Source organism: Phragmites australis, chromosome 4, assembly GCF_958298935.1.
Source record: "Phragmites australis chromosome 4, lpPhrAust1.1, whole genome shotgun sequence".
In the NCBI taxonomy this organism is placed as follows: Eukaryota; Viridiplantae; Streptophyta; class Magnoliopsida; order Poales; family Poaceae; genus Phragmites; species Phragmites australis.
In genome coordinates this window covers 41,616,208-41,629,901 of record NC_084924.1, presented here as the reverse complement: position 1 = coordinate 41,629,901, position 13,694 = coordinate 41,616,208, and the positions used below count along the sequence as shown (strand labels likewise).

Here is a 13,694-nt window from a genome sequence, read left to right as displayed (position 1 = left end):
AAAGTAGGCATTAACAACCACAAATCCATTGTCGTCTAGTCCGGTTAGGATATCTGGCTTTCACCCAGACGACCCGGGTTCAAATCCCGGCAATGGAATATTTTTTTTTTCCCGTTTGAGGCTACAGAACTTTGAGATTTTTAGTAGCAAGTGCGCGCACCAGCATAAGCTCACAGCTTCAGAGTCACAGTAGTCCCCAACTGACAACTTACAAACAGTGTAGCAATACTATTGATGCGACAAAGCACGTCCAGAAATTATCTGTACACCAATCAGAGCGTTACAAAATGGACTATCTGAGAATATGCACGAGGCGACTAGGCGTCTGTAAGCATCGAGGCTTCAAGAGTTTAGTACCACTATTTTTATCACAAACGGGTATATGTGAAGGCTACCTACGGGCTCTACACTATTTCTGTTTTTGCACAGGAGACGTGGATGTTGTGCTTTAGCTGCTGGCGACAATCTCGTGGATCTTATCACTGACTTCGGGGTCATCTGATCTGACAGCGAGCTTCATTGCCACTTCATTGGGCCCACTGAGTCCAAATGACAACCTGACTAGAACCTTTAGATCGCTGATAAACACACCAGATAGCTGACAGGTGTGCGATCTTGCATTTCTTGGTACAACTTCAGTGCCCTGAAAAACAAGAGTAACTGGAGCACTTGGGAATCTTCCAAATTCCAATTTCTAAAAAAAAAAAACCAAGTTCTGATCATGTGATCTTAGTCCAACTAGACGACATTGTTACCATCTATCATTATGCCAACTTAACTGCCTACATATTCCAAATTAAGAACATCACGGAGCCAACTATTTCACTCTTGCATGTTATCCATCCTAACCCCATAACAAGGCAAAAGGATATCAAAGACCAACATAAATGTAACGGAATAATGTGTCATTTGATGGGCTTCTAAATTTTTAGATTGAGTTTTATTGATGATTCTCCAAGAAATACTCCATCCGTTCAAGAATATAAGACGTATTTTGTTTCGAAAGTCAAACTTTTATGTTTTGACCGATAATTAGTCAAAGTATATGTATGTTTAGTATATAAAATTTGTTTCACCAGATTTGTATTTCAAAGTACTTTAATATGATGTTAATTTTATAGCGATTGACAACATATTATAAGATAAACTAATGGTCAAAATTTACTTTTAATGACTTTTTCAAAACAAAATACACCTTATAATCTTGAACAGAGTACCTAATAATGCACAGGGAACTTTACAATTGCTTTTCTTAGATCATGTAACTACAAGATTACCATACCCGATTCTTTTTTATAAACATTAGTCAAGATTAATATTTACCATATTATGACAACACACTAGCATATCTACCCTTCATTAACCATGACTCATCAACGACGATAAGCAATAATCATACAAAAGCTAGTAAATCGTAACATGGGATTCCAATTTTAACAAGCATGCAGTGAAGGATAAACAACTATATAAATATATTATCATAGGAGCAAGATGTTCAATGACACTTGCCTTCAACTGAGGGTTGCTTGAGGTCTTCGAAAGCTTGATCTTGCAGACTCACGAACTGCTCACCTCCTAATCGACACACCGGAAAAACATACAAGGAAACTACTAAGAACAGTACACCAAATAGTACTTAAACTAGGTAAAACCCTATAAAAAAAGATTATACACGTCGCTACGAACATTTGAGCGCGAAAATCGTCCAAATCGGAGCTACGAACAAAAAACTTATGAGCTTTTGAAGTTCTAGGGGCTTTTCTGTAAATTTTACTTATTTTCCGGGAATAAACCGATTTGTTTTTATACTAAAAATCTTATTTATGATGCCATAAACCAAAACAAGATAATTTTCCAATTGAAAAACACGTGAAAAGGTTCGTGGGCTCATGGACCACGGCCTCGAGACCGGTCCATGGGTCTACGGTGGACCGATTATGAGATGATGAAGGGGTACGTGATCTTGGCCATTGGATCTCGATCGAACGGCCGGGGGCGAAGAGGGTTTGGACCATTGGCGGGGACACGGGCAGCGGCCGCCGACGGCGGTGGGTTGCCAGCGCATTGCTGAAGTGCGCAAAATTGCGCATCCGACCACGGATTGCGACGGGACAAGGTGCAAAATGAAGAGGAGGGCGAGAGGATCATCACCGTGAGCTTCTCATCAGCAGAGAAGGGAAGAGGGAGGCCGACGACAAAGAGAGACGGACGTTGGGGCTCGGTCATGGCGCGGGCAGCACTCCGTGGGTCGGGCGATGCCAAGGTGCGGCCGAGAGCTTCTTCGGTGACCCTGCGAAGCCTTAGAGGGGAGGAAAGGGTTAGAGACAGCTCGACTATGGAGAATTACGGCGGTGGCGGAGCTCTCACACGGACATGAAGAAGAAGACGACGCTGAGGGTGAAACCGAGCAGGAAAGGAGGGGGAAACGGGTTGAATTGGTGCGAAACCTCGCCACGGAGACAAAGGTCGGCTTATAAGCACAAGAGGGGAAGTGCATCAGCCGGTATTCGAAGAGATTGGCTGGTGGCCTTAAAGGAGTCGAATGCAACATTCCGCATTTGAGGGGCGTAATGGAGGGGGAAACGGCCAACGCGAAGTGATTAAGGGGCGGGGATCATGGCCACGACCTTTAATTAACGCGAAACAGCACGGGGAGGCTCGGATTTGAACGGGCGGCGTAAGATTTGGGGGCGGAGTGAGCTTGGGCGGGAGGAGGAAGAAGAGGAGCCAGCGGGCGGGCAGGCGTCTTGGTGGCTCGGCTCCAGCCGAGCCCATGTGGCAGCGAGAGAGGGCGGGGAAGGGGCGGCTCGGCTGCTACAGGCAGGCTGGCTCGGGCGGCCCTGTGTGGGAGGAGGGGAGGCAACCCACGCGGCAGGAGAGAAAGGGAGAAGGGGAGGAAAGAGGTTGGGTCGGGGGGGAAAGGAAATCTGCCCGATGAGCTTTTAACAATTTTGAAATCCCTTTTGTATACACAGGATAGGCAGGAACCGTTTGAAAATACAAGAACTACAATTAAAATGGAGTGTAGAAAAAACATAGAGATTTGTATACACAGAGGAGTTGATAATGACAGCGACTGTCGGAGGGTGAACTCCTGTCGCAGGGATCCCGAGAGACCCCTTTTTAGAGATTCGGCCGGGGGGATGATTCTGGAAAAGCTTGTTTGGGAAATAAGCGGGAACGGAAACAAATGCGATGGCTGGCGGGAGATGATCGCCCTAATGCGAGAAAAAAGTGGGTGCACCGGGGTTTAGACAGGTTCGGGCCGCACGGAGGCGTAACACCCTACTCCTGTGTGAGCGCTATATTTATCCTTGAAGGGAATTCTTCAAGGATGTATCTGGTTCTAAGGGGAGAGCCGTTTACAAAGAGCTTGAGGCTCTCGTGTTCTAGCTTGGCTTGAGCTGGTTCGAGCGTCTGCGTCCTCTTCTTCACACACTTTCGGTTCCTTCGGTCTTGTTCGTCTGGGGGTCCTCTCTTTTTTAGTGTTCTCCATCCTTTCCTTTTATAAGCGCACCGACCTCAACATATCCTGAATGGGAAAGAGGGGATGCGAATGCCAAGGTGCCACGGAGAAAGGCGTAATCATTTCATCTCGAGGAAGTGACAGGGGCGGTGGAGAAATGCGGCGCGCATCCGACCACCCGCCACTGTGGAAGCCCTCGGGCGCCATAAAGGGGGCCCGCCGGGCAGCCTCAGATGTGTCCGGGGCGCCCACCCTGTCTTGTTCTTCCGCCATGGCAGGGTGGCAGATGGAGCACTTCGATCTTGGCAACGTTATCCCGAGGCACCCGGATGAAACGGGACGGGACCCGTGCATTTAATGGACCCACGCCCCCCCTGCCAGTGCATGGCAGGGTCTGACACTGAGGCGTGGGCAGCTGAGAATGTCAGGATGTCAGGCCACGCGTGCCTATTAAATGCGGTATTGGGCCTTTGACTGGATGACACCCTGACGACGGGACCCTTCGGGTCGTCGAATGATCTTGCGCGAACCTTCGGGGAACCGAGTCCTCGGGGGCTGCCACGTGCAGCCCCGAGCACTCTCCCCCGAGTACTTGAGTGAGACTTTCGGGGAACCGAGTCCTCGGGGGCTGCCACGTGCAGCCCCGAGCACTCTCTCCCGAGCACTTGAGTGAGACCTTCGGGGAACCGAGTCCTCAGGGGCTGCCACGTGCAGCCCCGAGCACTCTCTCCCGAGCAGTTCGGTGGGACCTTCAGGGCACCGAGTCCTCGGGGGCTGCCACGTGCAGCCCCGAGCACTCTCTCCCGAGCACTTCGGTGGGACCTTTGGGGCACCGAGTCCTCGGGGGCTGCCACGTGCAGCCCCGAGCACTCTCTCCCGAGCACTTCCTTCTTGGTATTTGGGCTCTGCGGATCATCGGGGAACTAGGGTGCTCGGGAACCAGAGGCGGCGGCCCCGAGCACCTTCTCCCGGGACTTAGCTTCTTCTTACCTTGCAGGGTGGTGACATGTGGTGGATGGCCGGCCTGGTCTCGGGACTTAGGGACCCCTGGTTCTGAATACACCGACAGTAGCCCCCGGGCCCGTTGGTAGCCGACGGGACGGAGACTGCGAATGGGCCCTTCGTCGCGACCGAGGCCAAGGCTGGCGCGGACGCCATGTTGCAAGCTTTCGAGAGGTGGCCCTTGCGGACCTAGACCTCAAGTACGTTCCAACGGGAAAATGAGTGGACGCGTGTCCACACAACTTCCGAAGGGTATGATAACCATACGGGCGGCACGTGCGGTCGCCGCGCAGATCGAGGAAAATACTTCTGGCAACCGCTGACATCGCGCGATCGGCGGGAGATTCGCCTGTCAGTTGCGCCGATCGAGGCGACGCTTCGCCGAGCGAACCGTTCGGGCGGCAGTTTTTGAATTTTGAGATATAAAAGGGGGAACGGATCGGTCCGTTCCCCTTTTTACGCTCTCTTGCACTTGTGCTCTTGCCTTCTTCGTGCTCCGAAGCCTTTAGGGGATTCTCAGGCAACCGGAGCATTCTTCCTTCTTTCTTCCTTCACCACCAAAAAACACCTTCCATCCTGTCGAGATGACGAGGGTTGGAGGAGGTCGCCGGGACAAGACTTCGGACAGCATTTTGCCGGAGTCTCGTCTGAGGAAAGAGGAGGCGGCGGACAAGATTAGGAAGCTGCTGGTGCCGGAGGGTCAGGAGGGTGCTGTGGTGGTGAGGCCGGCGACCCTGACGCCGGCGACGACCGACCCTGGGCGGACCGTCCTCTTCACCTCCTTCGTGGCAGCGGGGCTAGTGCCGCCGTTCTCCGCCTTCTTTCTGCAAGTGATGGAGACGTACGGCATTCAAATGGTGCACCTAAGCCCCAATTCCGTCGTGGCGTTGGCGGTCTTCGCGCATCTCTGCGAAATGTTCGTGGGGGTGAAGCCGTCGGCGACACTGCTTCGCCACTTCTTCGTCCTTCGGCTGGTGGGGAAGAAGAGGGGGCACTCCACGGCGGACGTCGCGGGGTGCTGCAACCTTCGGCTCCGGGAAGGCCTGGGGGACCATTACATTCCCCAGGTGATGCGCAGCAAGTGGGAGGAATGGCGACGGGACTGGTTCTTCGTCGACATCGACCCCCACGAGCGCCTCGAATTGCCAGAGAAGGCGGCGGAACCTCGGCGATCAACGTGGGAGGCGCCGCCACCAGAAGATGCGAGACTGAAGCCGGTGCTGGAGCGCATTCTGGAACTGCGCGAGGGCGGGCTGACCTCAGTCATGGTGGTTGTGGACTTTCTGCGCCGTCGGTTGGCGCCCTTGCGAGAGCGGGCCCGGCCAAGCTGGTTCTACACCGGGCCGGAGGACATCACCAGGACCCAGATTGGCGCGAGCTGGGATCTGGGGCAGGCGGAGCTGCGGGGGATGACCCGAGTGATCACCGAAATGGAGGACATGAGCCGGACGGAGCTCCCGTGGCCGGAGATGGCGCTCTGCGCCAACCCCAGCCGGGTGGCCATTATGGCGGGGCTGCCGGAGTTCGATGCCCAGGGGCCCGTGGACCGGCCAAGAAGCCGGAGTCCTGAGGCCTCCGAACTCCCCGGGCTGGAGGAACTACTTGGCGATGAGGTTGCTGGTAGTTCGGCGCAGGTTGGCGAAGGGGTCGCCGCAGGCGGCAGCCGCCATGCCAGAGAGGAGGGTGCCATTGAAGTTGTTGAGGAGTTGGCGCCGGGAGATCGGGGAAAGCGTCCCCGGGCCTTGATCCTAGTGCCGGATTCTCCGCTGTCGCCGACGGCAGCGGCGGCATTTCTGGTGCTGGAGCTGCGCCTGGTGCGGATGGGGCCTGCATCGGCGCCCGCGACCTGCACGGCGGAGACCGAGACCCGTGCGGCGGCACCCGAGGCCCGCACGACGGCGCCCGTGGCCCGCGTAGTGGCTCAGCCGAGCCCCCAGCGGAAGAGGCGGCGGGAGGAGTCCGGACCGACGGTGCCGGACCCGGACATCAGGCTCCCAGCGGCCAAATGGCGGTATCGGTGAGTCTTCTTTCTTGCTTTTCCATGGGCATTTTCGGCCCGAACTAAGTTTTGACAATTTTCACTTGTCTCCCGTAGGCCGGCCGCAGGCGCTGCTGCGACGGAGAGAGAACAGGTGCCGGGGCCAGAGCCGAGCCCGTCCGCTGCGCCGACGGAGGCCGGCATAGGAACGGCGGAGGCGCCAATTGACGTGGCGGCCCCTGGAAGAGAGGCGGAGGCGGCGGCCAAGAGAAGGGCGCCGGCGGAACCTACCCCGGGCGCGGAGAGCCCGGGGCGGATAACGGTGGAGGTGGATGTTCTGCCGGGGCCGGCGGACAGGGCGGCCGATGCGGGAATGCGGTCGCCGTCCGAGACCTTGGCTCCGGCGGAGCCTACCCCGGGCAGGCAGAGCCCGGGGCGGATGGCGGTGCAAGGCCCTGCGGAGAGCTCGGTCCCCCTGGAGGCACTCTGCGGAGAAGCCTGGGCCCCACCGGTGCCCGGTCAGCCCGCCGATCCTTTCCTGGCCGCCATTGAAGGTGTCCAAGTAGTGGTTGGGCGGCTGGGCGCAGTGGTGAACGCCAAGGAGGGGGAGCTCGAGGCCGAGCGCGCCCGCCTGGCACTAGAGAAGGCGCAGGTGGCGGGCGCCCAGGAGGAGGCCCGTGCGGCAGCCGCGCGGGAGCAGAAGCTCCTAGAAGACATCCGCGCGGAAGCCGCGCGGGAACGAGAAACTCTTAAGACCGCGCGGGCAGAGGCCGCGCGGGAACGAGAAGACGCCGCCCGCTTGGCTGAGACGTCGAGGCAGCAAGCTGCCGAGGCCCTTGCCAGGATGGGGCAGGCGCAGGAGAGGGAGGTGGCAGTCGCAGCCCGGGAGCAGGCTGCGGAGGAGCGGCAAGCCGAGCTGGCCCGCCGGGAGGGCGCGGCCGAGAAGACGCGCGCCGACCTCCAGCGCTGGGAAGACGATCTCCGGAAGATCAGAGAAGAATTCAAGCGCTGGGAGGAGGACGTCTCCATCAGGGAAGTGGACAATGAGCTATCGGCGTCGGATCTCGGTGCCCGAGAGGATTCGGTGGCCCAGCAGGAGGATGTGTTGGCCCGGCGGGAGAATGAGCTGAGTCGCCGAGAAGGCGAACTGAGTCGCCGAGAGGGCGAAGCTGCTGCTGTGTCGGCCGTCGCGGCTACCAGGGCGGAGGAGAATGCGAAGCACGAGGCGGAACTGGCCGAGCGCGAACGCGCCTTGTCCGAGATGGTGGCCAAGACGAAGCAGGCTGCCGCCCCCACCGCGACTGGCGGTTCTTCCGGTCCGGCCGGGGACCAGGGACTCGAGGCACAGCTGCGGGCCGCCAAGGAGAAGCTCGAGACCTCCTTTGTCTCGCGGGTCAACCTCGAGCATATGCCGGAGGACATACTCCGGCGGATGCGACGGGCCGTGGAGAAGGGTGGTCTTGGACGGCTTGTCGACGACACGAAGGGCGACGGCCCCGCACGACAAGTGTTGGGGCTGCAGCAGGTCTGCGAGCGCCTCGAGGCCCTGCCTTGGGCGGTCCAAGAACTCGCCGCCCGGGAGGGACGTGGCTTGGCGCATGCAGTGGCCGAGCACGTCCTGGCCTGCTACCGAAGCAGGGACCCAAACTTCCCACTGGAGTCAGCACGGGAGGGAGTGGTCGAGGCTGAGGGGGAGGCTGCCCGGGCAGCGGTCCGGAGTACCGCCGCTGAGGTGGCATCCGGCTTCAGGCGAGAGGTGCCGCCGCCGCCAGTCCCCGGGGATGACTCAGAGGATTCAGCCGACGCCTCTGCCGCCGACTAGATCTTTTGTAGCCTCTTTTCTTTTGTTATAGATGTAGGAGTGAACCCTTAGAAAATGCCTTGGAAATATCCTGTGAATATTAAATGGCTGTTTTTCCCTGGGCTCGCAACTCCAGTTTCTCTGTGTGTTCGATGCTTCTTCCGATGTTTTACTTCGAAGTCCCGGGGAGTACTCAGTCGGGCCATTCCCGACCTTCCCGTCCCCGAGGATGAAGTTGTCTTGATCGCTGTTGCTGGCACAGTCGGCCTTCAAGCTCTCGCGAATCCGCATCGCCTAAGTTAAGAACAAAGACACAGACTTCCTTGCCCGGGAGATGGATCGATCCCGCTCGGAACACGCCGTGCCTGATGAACACTTTTTCACCTTGCGACCACTCAGTTAGTAGAAGGGAGACACGTGCGGGCGAGAATGTGACCAAGAGTCCTCGCGGTCCGGTGGTGCCCGGGCTTTAAACGGGCCAGGCCGAGCACTGACAGCCCGCCCCCGAGACCTGAGCTCCGGACTACCCGAGTAGCTCGAGCGATAGGATTACCCAGGGCACCCGAGGACTCGGTAGTGCTCGGGGTCCTGAAAAGCGGACCGAACACCACGACCACCACGAAGGGCTTCGGTCAGACGTTATCGCAAGCACGCTACTCTTTTCTGCAGACCGTTCTGTCGTTCTGGGAGAAAGTAGTCATGCGGCAGGGTTTTGCGTGCGAGGAGGCCACCTCGCCGAACAGATTAAACCGCGAGAGCCCCCGAGAGTGACTCAAGGACATAAATTTACTTAAAGAAGACTTGTCTGAATATAACCACTCACCGAACAGCTGTCGGCCTTCTGGCTCATCGATCCAGGAGGGATGTGCTTCCGAGCTCGGGTGCCCGGGGACTCCATTCTTTTAACGGAGCGCCCGAGTGCCCAGAGGCATACGAGGCTCCTAGGGTCGGGTGATCTCGACCACCCATGCCTAAGTGGTAGGACCGCCCGAGGACGCTGGAGCCGACCAGAGACCGAGGCATTGAAGCCCTCGCGGCCGAGCTGCTCGTGATCGCCAGCCTGTGACTTAAGAGAAAAAATAGGATTTCTTTGTCTGGTGCGCTCTGTCAGTGCGGTACTTGCTATAGACTGCTCTCGTTTTCGACCCGAGACCTCTCGAATACCCAAACCGGCGGACAAGAGCGGTCAGAGGCATAACCCAGAGGTCCTATGGTTTGGTGGTGCCCGGGTATGACAGACCAGACCGAGCACCGACAGCCCGCTCCGGGGGCCCGAGCTCCGGACTACTCGAGCAGCTCAAGCGATGGGATTACCCGGAGCACCCCGAAACTCGGTAGTGCCCGGGAGCCTGTCACGACACCGAACACCACAGCCTACCATGGCGGACGTAAGTCAGTAGCGACTGCTCACATGCATACCGATCGGGATTCTTTTGTCAGCGGGGAAAAAAGAGAGAGAGCGGACTTTTTCTCGCACAACCGAGCTCCTCACCAGACAGATTAAACATACAGAATCCAGAAAAAGTATTTTGACATAGCGATTGCTTATTGAAATACTTAATGTGCAATATTTACAAGGTTGGGCGACAACGACTTACCCCACGGGGCGAAGCCTTCAGACTGCTCGGGCGGGGAGAAACCCCCGGCCTTGCTGACCTGAGCCGCGAGCACGACCATCTACGGGTAGAAGCGTCGGAGATGCTCGATGTTCCACGGATTCGGGAGTGGCTGTCCTTCCTCCGTCGCCAACCTGAAAGAACCTGCCCGGGGGACCGCGATCACGGTGAATGGACCTTCCCACACAGGGGACAACTTATTCATTCCTTCACGCGACTGGATGCGTCGGAGAACTAGGTCCCCCACCTCGAGAGACCGGGCCCGGACATGGCGCAGATGATAACGCCGCAGACTCTGCTGGTACCGAGCCGCCCGGACAGCAGCACGCCGTCGGCGTTCTTCCAGGTAGTCCACGTCATCACGCCTTTGATGTTCCTGCTCACCCTCGGAGTATGCATGCACTCGAGGGGAGCCCAGAGTGAGCTCGGAGGGGAGGACTGCTTCGGCGCCATAGACGAGGAAGAACGGAGTCTCCCCGGTGGCGCGGCTTGGCGTAGTCCGATTGGCCCACAGCACGGCTGGCAGCTGGTCTACCCATCCCTTCCCGTGCTTAGCAAGCACGTTAAAGGTCCGGGTTTTGAGGCCCTTCAGTATCTCCGCATTGGCGTGCTCGACCTGCCCGTTACTCCGAGGATGAGCGACGGAAGCGAAGCAAAGCTTGATGCCGAGATCTTCGCAATAGTCCCCGAACAAGGCACTAGTGAACTGGGTGCCGTTGTCGGTGATGATCCGATTGGGGACACCGAAGCGGCTGGTGATGCCGCGTATAAACTGGAGCGCCATGTTTTTGGTCACCTTGACGACTGGGACCGCCTACGGCCACTTGGTGAATTTGTCGATAGCGACATATAGGTATGCATAGCCCCCGACTGCTCGGGGGAATGGACCCAGAATGTCCAAACCCCAGACCGCGAAAGGCCATGACAGGGGAATGGTATGGAGAGCCTGAGCTGGCTGGTGAATCTGCTTTGCATGGAACTGGCACGCCCTGCAGCGCCGAACCAGCTCGGAAGCATCCTGGAGGGCTGTAGGCCAGTAGAAACCTTGCCGGAAGGCTTTCCCGACCAACGTGCGGAACGATGAATGGCCACCGCACTCGCCCTCGTGGACCTCAGCGAGAAGATCGCCGCCTTCTGCCCGAGAGATGCATTTCAGGAGGACACCTCCTGCGCTACGTCGGTAGAGATCCCCATCTACCATGGCATAGCGTTTGGACTGCCGAGCAACCCTTTCGGCAGACGCCTCATCCTCGGGTAGGAACTTTTCTTTCAAGTACCCTCGGATGTCAGACATCCACGAGGCATCTTGAGAACATTCGGCGAGCACAGCGCACTCGCCGGACGGCGGCGCCCTGACGGGGCTTCCCACTGAGGGCACCGCCGAGGTCCCCTGAATTGAGTTCGAGGTTTCCCCTTCATCCTGTTCGGCAGGCAGGACGGAAGGCCGTGCGAGTCTTTCTTCAAAGACTCCGGCAGGGACGTGCGCACGTGAGGAGGCCAGGCGAGAGAGCTCGTCGGCCGGAGCATTGTCGCGGTGAGGGATATACCGCAATTCGAGGCCGTCGAAGCGTCTCTCGAGCTTCCTGACTGCAGCTACGTACACCGCCATTTGAGGATCCGTGCACTGGTACTCCTTGGATACCTGGTTGACGACCAGTTGGGAGTCCCTTTTGACCAGGAGGCGACGAATCCCGAGCCCCACCGCAGCCCGGAGGTCGGCGATGAGACCTTCATACTCCGCCATGTTGTTGGATGCGCGGAACTGCAACTGTACGACGTACCGGAGCTCTTCACCCGTTGGGGAGGTGAGAACCACTCCGGCCCCTGCGCCTTTCAGCGAGAGGGAGCCATCGAAGTGCATAACCCAGTACCCGGGCGCGTCGCGCCCGGGATAGGTAGAGATCTCTTCTGGGACGACGCAGGGGACGTGCGTCCACTCTGCCAAGAAGTCGGAGAGTGCCTGGCTTTTGATTGCCTGGCGACAGACGAAGTGTAAGTCGAACTCCGCCAGCTCGACCGCCCATTTGACAACGCGCCCGGTGCCCTCCCGGTTCCGGAGAATGGGTCCCAGTGGGTAAGTGGTAACCACCGAAATCTTGTGCGCCTGGAAGTAGTGGCGCAGCTTCCGGGAGGCGACGAGCACGGCATAGAGTAGCTTCTGCGCCTGGGGATACCTTGTCTTGGCCTCCCGGAGGACCTCGCTGACGAAGTACACCGGTCGCTGTACCCGACGGGCCCGGATGGTGGCCCCACCCGGGGGGCTGCCACAGCCTCCAGGGTCGGCGGTATGGTCGGGGCTGGCCGGGCACTCGGGCTCGATTCCTTGGCTGGGAAGAGCAGCATGCTCGGGTTCAACCCCTTGCCCAGGGGGAGCCACGAGGACAAGCGAGTGGTCGGGGGCCTCTGGGAGCTGGGACCCAGCACCCGGCCCCGAACACTCGTCGCGCTCCACCACCAGTACTACGCTCACAACCTGAGGAGTGGCCGAAACATAGAGTAGCAGGGGCTCACCTTGGGAGGGAGCCACCAACACGGGTGGCGAAGTAAGGTACTTCTTTAAGTCGCGGAAGGCCTGCTCGGCCTCCGGCGTCCAGTCAAAACGACCGGATTTCTTCAGAAGCTTGAAGAGGGGGAGCCCTCGCTCCCCGAGCTTGGAGATGAAGCGCCCGAGAGCTGCCATGTAGCCGGCGAGGCGCTGGACTTCCTTGAGTCGAACCGGGGGTCGCATCTGCTCGATGGCCCGGATCTTCTCTGGATTGACCTCGATCCCTCGGCCAGAGACCAAGAAACCAAGGAGCTTGCCCGCCGGCTCCCCGAAGACACATTTCTCCGGGTTGAGCTTGAGGCGGGTAGAGCGGAGACTGTTGAAAGTCTCGGCAAGGTCCTCGAGCAGGGTGGCACGGTCTCGGGTTTTGACCACGAGATCGTCGATGTAAGCCTCGACGTTGCGGCCAACCTGCGAGTTAAGAGTGATACAAATAGCGCGCTGGAAAGAGGATCCAGCGTTGCGCATGCCGAAAGGCATTGACATGTAGCAATAAGTCCCCACCGGGGTAGTAAAAGCAGTTTTTTCCTCGTCCCCCACGGCCATGCGAATCTGGTGATACCCAGAGTTTGCATCTAGGAAGCATAAAAGATCACATCCCGCAGTTGAATCTATAATTTGATCAATGCGAGGTAAGGGGAAAGGATCTTTAGGACAAGCCTTGTTAAGGTCGGTGTAGTCCACGCACATGCGAAGCTTGCCGTTGGCCTTCGGGACGATGACTGGGTTTGCTAGCCAGTCGGGGTGGAGGACTTCTCGGATGAATCCGGCGTCGAGGAGCTTGCGGACCTGCTCGCGGATAAACTCCTGGCGCTCTGGCGCCTGCCGCCGGACCTTCTGCTTCACTGGGCGGGCGTCCGGACGCACGGCCAAATGATGCTCGATCACCTCCCTAGGGATCCCGGGCATGTCGGACGGTTGCCAGGCAAACACGTCTACGTTAGCCCGGAGGAAGGCGACGAGCGCGCTTTCCTATTTGCTGCCCAGGTCGCTGCCGATACGGACAACCTGGGTAGCGTCTTCGCCCACCTCAACCTCCTTCGTTGGAACAGAGGTGTCGGCGGCGAGTCGGGGTCTGGATAAAGAGGGTCCCGGGCCCCCTGTAGAGCCATCAACCTCGGCCTGCGCTGAGACCAGAGCCATGTATGATTGTTCAGCGCTGGAGACGGCGCCGCCGGAGTCGGCGATCACGGAGATAGAGCCTGCGGGGCCGGGCATCTTAACCGTAAGGTATGCATAATGCACGGCCATCATGAACTTGGCAAGCGCCGGACGCCCTAGGATAG

At 58.1% G+C, this 13,694-nt stretch overlaps 1 non-coding gene across 1 annotated transcript; it reads left to right on the top strand.

The window, feature by feature from the left end:
• Positions 1-24: 24 nt before the first annotated feature.
• TRNAE-UUC (transfer RNA glutamic acid (anticodon UUC)) lies at positions 25-98 on the top strand. Its single transcript has one exon. It is a non-coding gene; the product is annotated as a tRNA-Glu (tRNA).
• The last annotated feature ends 13,596 nt before the right edge of the window (positions 99-13,694 follow it).